Genomic DNA, 11,536 nt, shown 5'->3' on the forward strand with positions numbered 1-11,536 from the left:
GAAACATCACAAAAAAAAATATATAGTGAAAATATCAAGCTGGCATGTTTGAATAATATTTCAAGAGCATTCAAGAAGCCTAAATTCCCTAGAGCATATCTCTTAAATTATAGCGCACCAAGGTCTAAAATTTCATTCATAGGTACATGGCGATCTTCTATCTGTATCCTCCAAGTTTCACAATCTGAAACATGCCAAAAAAAAGTTTATAGTGAAGATACCACATTGGCTTGTTTGAAGAAGACTTACAGAACATTCAGGAAGCTTAACTTTCTTAGACCATATCTCAGAAATTATAGCAAATTAAGGTCTCAAATTTGAACCATAGGTATATGAAATTATTATGTATCTTCTAAATTTCACATTCCAAAACACCCCAAAAGAAAAGTTACAACAAAAATTCCCAAATGACGCATTCACCCCATAAATCACATTTTTTCTTCCACCTTTAGACTCTAAGAATCACCCCAAAAGTTATTCCTCAACTCCTTTTGCGACTTCAGATCTCTTCTTGCTTGAATTGTGTACAAATGAACTCATGTGCCCTTTATTTATAGCGTTTGCGCATTCACTTGTGGGGATGACTCGTGAAACTAGTTGGGTCAACCTGCATGTAATTTGGTTGGGTCATCTTGACAAATCTTTCATATGTCCTAATTCCTATGGAGTTAGAGGGACTTCCATATACTATTGAAAAGGTATCAAAAAAATATTTCCAAAAATATCCTACGCTATCATTTAAGGTAGGTAATTGGAGTAAAAATTCCTTCAAATATAAGGTATCTAAATGGGGTATCAAAAGTCCAAAAACAATATTTGCAACATTCTTCATTTTCCAATATTTATCTTGGACATAAGTAGTCTCCCCCTATCTTTGACATCAATGACAAACAATATTTCTAACATTTCATATGCAATTAGAATCCCATGTATCTCATCCATCTTTAGATTTTTTGTATCCTTCATTTCTTCGAAATCTAAGACCTTTGCATCAAATCATAAGGGAAGAGATCTCAACACCTTTTGTAAAATCATTGATTTCTTAACTTCTTCACCAAGTCATCTAATAGTATTGGAACTCTCATCCACATGAAGTAAGTAGGTTAAAACATCTTCATCATTTATCTTCACTCTCAAACTATCTTCTATGGGTTTCAATATTTGCCCACTTCACCTTATCATCTCCTTCATAGTTGTTTTGAAGTTTGTCCCAAATGTCCTTTGTAGATTCACAATGCATTACTTTGACAAACATTAATTCTAATAAGCCACACAAAGATATTCATGGCTTTTACATTATTTACACAAGCCTTCTTACCATCTTGATCAAATGAAGTAGTTGTTGGAGCTTTATAAGCATCCACTACATGTTTCCAAATGTGAAAAACAAGAGACATTAGATAAGTCCTCATCCTTACCCTCTAGAAGGCATAATTTGTTCCATTGAATAATATATCTATGCTTGTGAAAGAACCTTCATGAGTGGACATGGTCCCTTTGAGATCTTCCTTCTAGTGGTTGGACAATTTCTGAGGGAACATGCTCTGATACTAATTGTTGGATTCACACTTATACCGGGTAGTGAATTAATATAAGACAATTTATTACTTATTTAAACTTTCGTGAATCATAATAAAAAAAAATATAACATATGAAACAAACAATATAAATGAAATCTTCTTTATAAAATACCTTTATAGGCACCAACCTACCGATACAAACTTCGTAGACACTAACATACTATTACAAACTTTGTATGCACCAACCTACAAGAAACACCAATCCTCCTTGCTGCAAGATCTATAAGCACGAATTAATAAAAGACACCAACCCCCTTTGCTGCAAGATTTATAGGAACCAACCTACAACAAACACCAATCCCCTTTGCTGCAAAATTTGTAGGCAATAACCTACAAGAGACATTAATCCCCTCTACTGTGATATTTGTAGACACCATTCTATAGGAGACACCAATCCCCTTTGCTACAATATTTGTAGGCATCAACTTATATGAGATACTAATCCCCATTGTGACAAATACTCATAGGCACCAACCTACCTCACCGAGTCTTCTTTCTACTTCTACTTTAACCATGTCTTCTTACTTCTTTTTCCTTCACTATGTTTGTTAGTTGCTTTTGCATTCACCGCGTCTGCTAGCTTCTTTTGCCTTCACTGGGTTTGCTTCTTCTCAAACTTGTATTTTTGGTCTCTTCTCAAGAATGAACCTGTACAACATGCCACATATCCAATTTTGCAAATTTTATTCTGAATTTTTTACTTAAGGTTCTTATGTATGTCTCCTCGGATCTCTAAATTTTTCAATCTGAAAGAGTCCTAGGAAAAGGATATAACGAAAATGTTATACTGACCTGTTTGAAGCTGATTACTATCCAATAACCTTAACTTCCACAGGGTATATCTCTAAAATTATAGTGAACCAAATCCTTAAATCTCCACCATAAATACGTAACCAAAGGAATTTTCTCTATATCTTCAAGTTTTAAATGTCTAAAACATATCAGAAATAGGTTATGATGAAAATGCCAAGTTATCCTATTTGAAATAGTTTTCAAAAGCATTCAGGAACCCCAACTTCCTCAAAGAATTTTTGAAATTACAATGAACCAACGTCTAATATTTCTACATAGGTGCAAAAATATATGCTCTTGATCTCCTCCAAGTTTCACGGTTTAAAACATCCTAAAAAAGAAGTTATAGTGAAAATTCCACATTGATATGTTTGAAGTAGATTTCAAGAGCATTAAGAAACCCTAACTTCTTCATAGCATATCTCCGAAATTACAATGAATCGAAGTTTGAAATTCTACCACAATTACACAAAGACCTCCTCTTTATCTCCTCCAAGCTTCATGGTATAAAACATCCCACAAGAAGAGTTGTAGAGATAATTCCAAGATGACTCGTTCACTCCACAAATCACATTTTTGCTACACCTTCAAGACCTCAAGAGTATTCACCAACTTTTGTTGCACATCTCAGATCTCTTCTTGCTCGAATGATATCCAAATGCACTCAATCTATCCTTTATTTATAATATTTCCACCTTCATTTATGGCGTTGACTTGTAAAACTAGTTGGGCCAATCTGTACTTTATGGTTGGTCTGACCTGACATAATATTTTATATCTCCTTATTCCCATGGAGGTATAGGGAATGCCATATACCTTTGGAAATGTGTCATAATAATATTTTCAACCATATATACTATGCTCGAATTTGAGTTAGGTATTTATAGCAAAAATTTATTCAAATATATGGTATCGAAAATGGGCATCAAGAAAAAAACAAGGTATCCAAAAAATATTTCCAACAATCTTCCTCTTGCAATATTTATGCTGAACATCTATAGTCTTTCCCTATCCTTGACATAAAGACAACAATATTTCCAACAATCTCCACCTAGCTTTTATATTCTCAATCTCTCCCTAACTTTGACAACAATGATAAAATATTCAACATATTTAAATGAAAGTAAGGTGGAGTATATCATTTAACTACCTTCTTTCTTGAATCAGTTTCCTCAATACCGAAGTATGTGATTCTTCTTCTTCTTATTCATGTTCTTGTGTAGAATTTGATTGATCATCCTTCAATTCAAACTATATTTTTTTTGGTTCTTTCTTCCTTGGTAGGACTTCCCATTTGACAAAATCTTTGACTTTTCTAAACACTCTAGCTGGACTATACACTACCTTTTTAGTTTCTAGGTTTCAAAGTTGATAACCTTTCAGATCATTTGTATATCCAATAAAGATACACTTTTCAACTTTCTTATCTTGCTTACTCCTATTTTCTTTTGTAATGTGTACATAAGCACCACAACCAAATACATTATGATGTTTAAGAGAAGGTTTCTTACTAATCCATACCTCATGTGGAGTCTTATCATCAAACATTGATGAGGGTGATATATTTTCCATTGCCTCTACCCAAAATTCCTGTCTTAACTCGACACCACTAAGCATTCTCCTTGTTATCTCCATCAATGTCTTATTCATCCTTTATATAATCCCACTATGTTGAGATGTATATAGAGTAGTCTTTTTCCTTACTATGCCACACTTCTTACAAAATTCATTGAATTCATTACTGCAAAATCCTCCACCATTATTTGTCCTCAACACCTTAATTTTCTTTTCTTTTTGATTTTCCATGAGATATTTTAACTTTTTGAATTTTTCAAATACTTTAGATTTCTTCCTAAGGTGTTAGGTCCCTATACTACTAGTGTAACCCCTTATTGTTATTAGTACAGCCCCCTTATTATATTGTTGTGCCCATGTAGTCCCCATATTGTTATTATTGTGCCCCATAGAAGCCCACTATTGTTATTATTGTGTCCTTACATTATTATTGTTATGTCAGCTCTGATTATATTATGACCCCTTAGACTCCTATATATAGAAAGGACGTCTTGTCATTTGTATCATCCAAGAATTGTGCATTTGTGTAATGTAAATGAGGTTTCCCCCTCGAAGAGGCTTATTTATAAGGCATTCATCTATCTTTTCTATCTTTTTGTGAGTTGGTTTCATAACATTTGGTATCAGAGCTTTGGATTCTAGGGTTTCATTGCTCCAAACAGGTCATCGTGGCATTTTCGCTATAACTTTTTTCCTGCGACGTTTCAGAAGCTAAAAAAACCCATTTGAGACAAAATCACGTTGAACCTCTAGTCCCAATTTCAAATCCCGTATCGCTATATTTTCGGAGATATAATCTAAGGAAGTTAGGGTTTTTGCAGACCCCCGAATTACATTCCAAATAGGTCACCTTGGGAAAATCATCATAACTTTCGATCTAAGCATCAGATTGAATTTTCGTAAGAAGTTACATAAAGAGGACAGAATGTAGTTTTTTTGGGTATCATTTTCAGAACCTAAGGTTGATACAGTGACCTGCGGGACGTCGTACAAGTTTTCTCTACCGAGCCAGTCTATACTCAAGTCATCATGGGAGATTTGGAATAACTCTTCATTAGAGAATCCAATATTGATCAGACTTGCGAGGTTAGAAAGATTACTGAGAGGGTTACGACAGGAAGCAATTTCAAACATGGGAGATCCAAAATTACAGAGATACATCAGATTCAATATCGAGTTCCTACAAAGTGAAAAAAGGTGTGTAGTTTTTTTTTTTAAATTTTTGCATAAGCTTGATTTGAAAAATTAGTTTGAAGGAATTCAGAAGGCATAGTGAAGCATTATTATCGATAATTGATGCCCCAAAGAAAGAAAATGGAAACACCTAGTAAACAACCTGAAAGCTCTAGCAAGACTCATGAAGAAGAGGAAGAAATGCAACATGATATATCAAAATTACAAGACTAAGTGCAACAAATTTCACTTGCAGAAAAAGTAACAGAGAATAAAATGGATGGTTTAAAGAAAGGCGTAGAAGCTAATATGGATGGTTTAAAGAAAGGCGTAGAAGCTAAGATGAATGACGTGGAAGCTAAGATGGACGATTTAAAGAAAGGCATGGAAGATTTGAAGACAAATTTGACAAAATTTCTACAATAAATACTTACTAATGGCGAAAGGGTAGGAAAGGGAACTCATGACGAGAACAAAATAAATGTTAATCATGATTTCCTATACTCTAACATTGGATCAAAGAACCACCATGTTCCATAGATCGATATGAGGAAGTTTGATGGCAAGGATCCCGGAACATGGATACTACCTATGGAGCAATTTTTCGATCTCCATAATGTGAAAAACACACAAAAGGTACGCATTGCAACTTTATATTTGGAACCAAATCAGTTTGTATGGTATCGATGGCTTTGTTCTCGTAAACAAATTGTCACTTGGGCTATTTTTACGGATGAAATGATAACACATTATGAGAATACAAAAAGCAACACTTTTTTTAGCCAATTGATAAATCTCAAACAAAAGGGTTCAATGATGGAGCACATCGAGGACTTCTAAAAATTGAATATAAGGGTAAAAAATATTCCAAAGGAGCATAGGATTGATGTGTTCATAGGGACTTTAAAATATAACATCCAACATGAGGTTCGCCTTTGGGAACCTGATTCATTGGAGAAGGCATTCAGGTTGGCAAAAAAAATTGAAAGTGCAATTATGGAAACAAGGAATCCCACCACTCACAACTATAATTATGGAAGTGTTTTTTCTCCTAACCTTCCACAACCGACAAGGTTTACACCACAACAATTGGAAGAAAAAAGAGAAAAAGGGCTTTGTTACAATTGTGGTAGCAAATACACTAAAGGTCATAAGTGTGCTGAGAAGAAATTATTTTACATAGATTATGAAGAGGAGGAAGAAAACGATCAAGAAACATCAAAAGAAGAGGACATACACCAAGAACCAACCCCAGAGAACGGAGAAATGAATCCGACCATATCTTGTAAAGCATTGGCAAGAATTACCACTCCTCAAACTCTCAAGATAGAAGGACATATCAAGAAGAAAAAGGTTCAAGAAGTGAAAGATCACATCGAGAAAGAAGAAATGAATCCGACCATAGCTTGTAATGCGTTGGCCGGAATTACCACTCCTCAAACTATCAAGATAGAAGGACATACCAAAAAGAAAAATGTTCAAGAAGTGAAAGATCACATCGAACATCAAGAAATGAATCCGACCATATCTTGTAATGCATTGAAAGAAATTACCACTTCTCAAACTCTCAAGATAGGAGGACATATCAAGAAGAAAAATATTCAAGCAGTGAAAGATCACATTAAGCATCAACAACAAGCTCTCCAACTTTTAAAGGATAACACCACTTTGGTGCAGAATCGAATGAAACAACAGGCAAATCAACATCATAGTGAAAGAACTTTTGATGTAGGTGATTGGGTATTTTTACGACTACATCTCAAGAAAGCTATTTATGAGAAGGAAATGTTGGCAATACTACATGCACTTCAGAAATGGCGACCTTACCTAATGGGAAGACACTTCATTGTAAAAATGGATCATGATAGTCTTAAATACTTTTTAGAAAAAATATTACCTTTAGAAGAACAGAAAAAAACAAAAAAGGGAAGCAAAATGTTGTTACAGATGCACTCTCAAGAAAGGATGAGGATGTAGGAGCATTGTTTTGTGCTATTTCTATTATCCAACCAGATTGGATAAACGAAGCAAGGGACGAATGGAAGAAGGAAAAAGAAGTGTGGCCACTCATTCAAAACTTACAAAATATCCCTATTCAAACAATATTTCCAGAACTTGACGAGGAAGGAAAAATCATATTGGAACCTAGAGCAGTCATAGAAACAAAAACCCGACAGCTATGAAATCGATCAATTTCAGAGTATCTCATCAAGTGGAAGAACTTACCTGCTGAAGATTCCACATGGGAGGACAAGAATTTTATACAAAAGCATCAAGAACTACTCAAGCGTTGAGGACAACACTTTTTGAAGGAGAGGAGCATGTTAGGTCCCTATACTACTAGTGTAACCCCTTATCGTTATTAGTACAACCCCCTTATTATATTTTTGTGCCCATGTAGTCTCCATATTGTTATTATTGTGCCCCATAGAAGCCCATTATTGTTATTATTGTGTCCTTACATTATTATTGTTATGTCGGCTGATTATATTATGACCCCTTAGACTCCTATATATAGAAAAGAGGTCTTGTCATTTGTATCATCTAAGAATTGTTCATTTGTGTAATGTAAAGGAGGTTGCCCCTCTCGAAGAGGCTTATTTCTAAGGCGTTCATCTATCTTTTCTATCTTTTTGTGCGCTGGTTTCATAACATAAGGAATATAAATCTATGTATTCCTTGTGAAGTCATCTATACATTAGACATAGTACACACATGTACCTTGTGATGAAACTGATAGAAGGCCAAACACATCATTGTGCACCAACTATAATATTCGTTGTAAACTCATAGCACTATGGGATAAGTTTACTTGATTATGCTTTTAATATCATCCATTTTCCCAGAAATCAAAATCTAGAGATAGATTAGACATACGTTCTACCATACCATTACCGTGTAGTACTTAAAGGCCTTTTTCTCGTGTGTGTCCCAGTATTTGATACCACAATATAGTCTTTTCTCCAAAGGTTGTAGGGATTTTTCCTTCTTCTACTCCACTTTCAAGAATAATAGAACTATTGCACCCATTGTTAATAGTGCTTTCTAGTAGTTTATCCAGAGTCCCAATCTAAACTCCCCTCAACAATACAAATACATTTTGGACTATGCTACATGTATCATCTTCAAACACTATTTTTACACTTGCATCATTCATCTTGTTTATATAAATCAAATATCTTACTAACCTTAAGATATGAAAAACACTGTGGAGTGTTTTAATCCTTCCACCCATGAGCTTCAACTCGATTTTTCCTCATCCTATGATTATGGATATCGAGTCATCTCCTAGGTAAACATCACTGCCATCATATCTTCCATACTTGCAAAACCACTCCCTATAAGGAGTCATATGAAAGGATGCTCCCGAGTGGATCAACTATGCTTCATGATCTACATGTGTATTTGAAGAATCCAAGTACACATCACCTCCTTCATCTAAGGAGGTTTTTGATTCTATAGAAGGAGCATTATTAGATCCCACCCCTTTCTCAACGATTTTGGATTTATAGTCTTTGTTATAATACCCTTCTTTTCCGCATCCCCAACATACCTTTATGAAGTTTCCTAGAGATTTAGATCTTCCTCTAGATTTAGATCTCCCACTTAATGACTTATTTTTATTTCTATTTAGGGAGCGTCCTCTTATAGAAAAGGCATTTGTGTTTTGACTTTCCACGTTTTTCCATCCCATCTCCTCTAAATAAGAAGGATGAGAATATGTCATCAAAACTTAAAGTAGCATTACTACCTATGACAACAAGCAAAATATCCCATGAGTCTAGTAAAGAATACAAGAAACTGATACACTTATTTTCATCTGAAATTTAATATCAATAGATAGTAATTGACTTACCACAATATTAAAGGATTTCAAATGCTACGTCACCGGGTCTCCATCCTTCATCCTTAGGTTATACAATTTTTTTACCAGAGACTTTGACAAAAACAAAGTCCCTAACTTGGTCCACAATGCCTTCGTTGTAGCTTCTCCTGAAACATTCAATAACACTGAATCTGAGAGACACAATTGTATTCTCTTTTCCTTTCGATCCAACTTGGTCTAGTCTTCTATTAACATCCCTATTGGTGCGTGTCAAAAACCACCCAAAATGAATGCAAAAATTGTTGGAATTTTTTTCAGGGGTAGCTCCGCATAAGGGGCCTTCTACACCTCTACAAACTGCTTAATTAGGGGGGATTTCAACCTCCCTATGAACACACCTCACCTCCCTTGTGACGCCCTTGCTACACCCAACACAACATACATAAATGACTTGCCACTGTAAATACTTTCTACAAAGTTAAGTGACTAGTGTAAGAAACCAACAACTGAGTTGCAACTTTGTACTTCATTGACTGCTGAATTGCAACTGTGTACTTCACTTGAATCACAACTATGTACTTCACTTTTGGGAGCAAAAACCCACATGCGTTGACTATACACAAATTGATTGGTTGAGAGTAGAATAAAGAGGGTAAGAAGAAGGGGTGCAGAGTAGAAAAAAATGAAACAACCAAAAAGCTCATTTATGGTGTTGTTGTACTTAAAGATTTAACACCACAGGGTGATTTTTCCTAAGCTTTTTAGAAAGATCCTTGCATGCTAGCTATATGGTGTCTCCACAGAAAAACAAAATATATGTTTAAATTTTTTATAAAATAACTAAAGCATCTGTTTTAACATAAAATGTTTACTAACATAACATTAATTCAGTTGAGGTTAATTATCTGATACGTTTCCCAAGTTTTGAAATGACATTTTGTTTTTCACCTCAATATAAAGCCAAATAAAATCTGAGAGTGAAAGTCATGAAAAAACGTGTCCATTAAAGAATGATCTAAAACTTTAAATCAGAAAGAGGAAAATTTGTATTATTGATTTATGTATTGAAATGAAGAAATCGATTAGGGACAAATAGTCCCATGCCGTAGACGGCGAGGCATTAATAAAGAGTAAGATATTTATAAAACAAAGTATGAAAGTATGTGTTTATATATGATCTCAGTTTCACAATTTTTGTTACAATACTGATTTTTTTAGCCTTTTACAATGTCAAAATTATAGTGAGTTCGGGAGGCTTCTCTCCAAGCTTTTTGAGCATAGGAATAAAATCTTAAATCAAAATAGATAATTTGTTTCTTTAGGTCCGATAGACCATTATTTGGTCTCAGCGGACGCTCATCATCATCATCATCATCATCATCATCACCATCACCATCACCATCATCATCATTTTTTAATTTGATGAATTATATTAGTTAATTTGAAATGTTAATTAAATTTTAATGATGTAATTAATTTGAAAGATATTTATCTATAAAAAAAAATTTAAATATTTAATTTAAATTTAGTTGAACTATTTTTTTTTATAATTTAAAATTATTCAAATATATATTAAAATTGCATAATTTAATTATAAAGAAAGTTTTTGAAATATTAAATTTATTTATATATTTTAATTTAATTTAATTTTTATTTCAAAATTATATTTTTATTAATAATAATGTGATTTAATTAATAAATATTTTTTAAATTGTTTTTCTGGATTAATTATATTAAATTTGATAATATTATTAAATGAGTAAAATAATCTCAAAAACGAGATAGATCACAAAAACTTAAATCAGACAATAAATAATTTTGGTTTTTTATTATTTAAAATTTAATGTGGTAATCTAGCCGACCTTCAAACTCACCCAGACAAATCATGGAAAAAGATGTAAAAGCAAGGTGGAGGGTAGGCGGGCAGTCAGCCATAAGAGTACTTACTTCACTGATGCAAGTGAAGTAATCGGCCCTTCTCTCGCCCCACGGTTAGCTTCTTACCTCACAGGTAGAATTGAATGCTGGCACCAGAGCAAAACAGAAAGGGCGCTGTTGTTGTTTTTGAATTTGGATATGTATAAATCCCACATGAACTGAAACGAAATATAATTATCCAGGGAGAAGTATAAAAGGAATAACAAGCTAATTATTAAAGCATCTTTGCGCTTGGGGCAATGACGCAGCTAGTGAGGTAAAACCGAGGCGCGTCAATTGCTGGTTGAAAACTATTTCCAAACCCCCTCATCGGCCTGGGCTACGCCTTGGCCCTTGAGAATTTTTGGAGGGCTCGCCTTTTGGCTCGGGCCCTAACAAAAAGTAAAATATTAAACTGGAGAATTTTTCGCCTTTTGGCTCGGGCCCTAACAAAAACTAAAATATTAAACTGGCCAAACTGGCCCTTGAGAATTTTTGGAGGGCTCGCCGTTTGGCTCGGACCCTAATAAAAAGTAAAATATTAAACTATTAAACTGGCCCTTGAGAACCCTCCTAAAAATATTTAGGAGGGTACGCCTTTTGGCTAGGGCCCTAACAAAAGTAAAATTATTTAACTGGCCGTGAGAGTGTTTGGAGGCCGAGGCAAAAGTAA

At 34.2% G+C, this 11,536-nt stretch overlaps 1 non-coding gene across 1 annotated transcript; it reads left to right on the forward strand.

Moving 5' to 3' along the window:
• Nucleotides 1-11,105: 11,105 nt before the first annotated feature.
• On the forward strand, nt 11,106-11,254 carry LOC149185962 (U4 spliceosomal RNA). The gene has a single exon (XR_016256608.1). It is a non-coding gene; the product is annotated as a U4 spliceosomal RNA (small nuclear RNA).
• The last annotated feature ends 282 nt before the right edge of the window (nt 11,255-11,536 follow it).

Source organism: Pinus tabuliformis, chromosome 3_1 (assembly GCF_031772625.1).
Source record: "Pinus tabuliformis cultivar Carrire ecotype Pingquan chromosome 3_1, CPIR1, whole genome shotgun sequence".
Lineage (NCBI taxonomy): Eukaryota > Viridiplantae > Streptophyta > Pinopsida > Pinales > Pinaceae > Pinus > Pinus tabuliformis.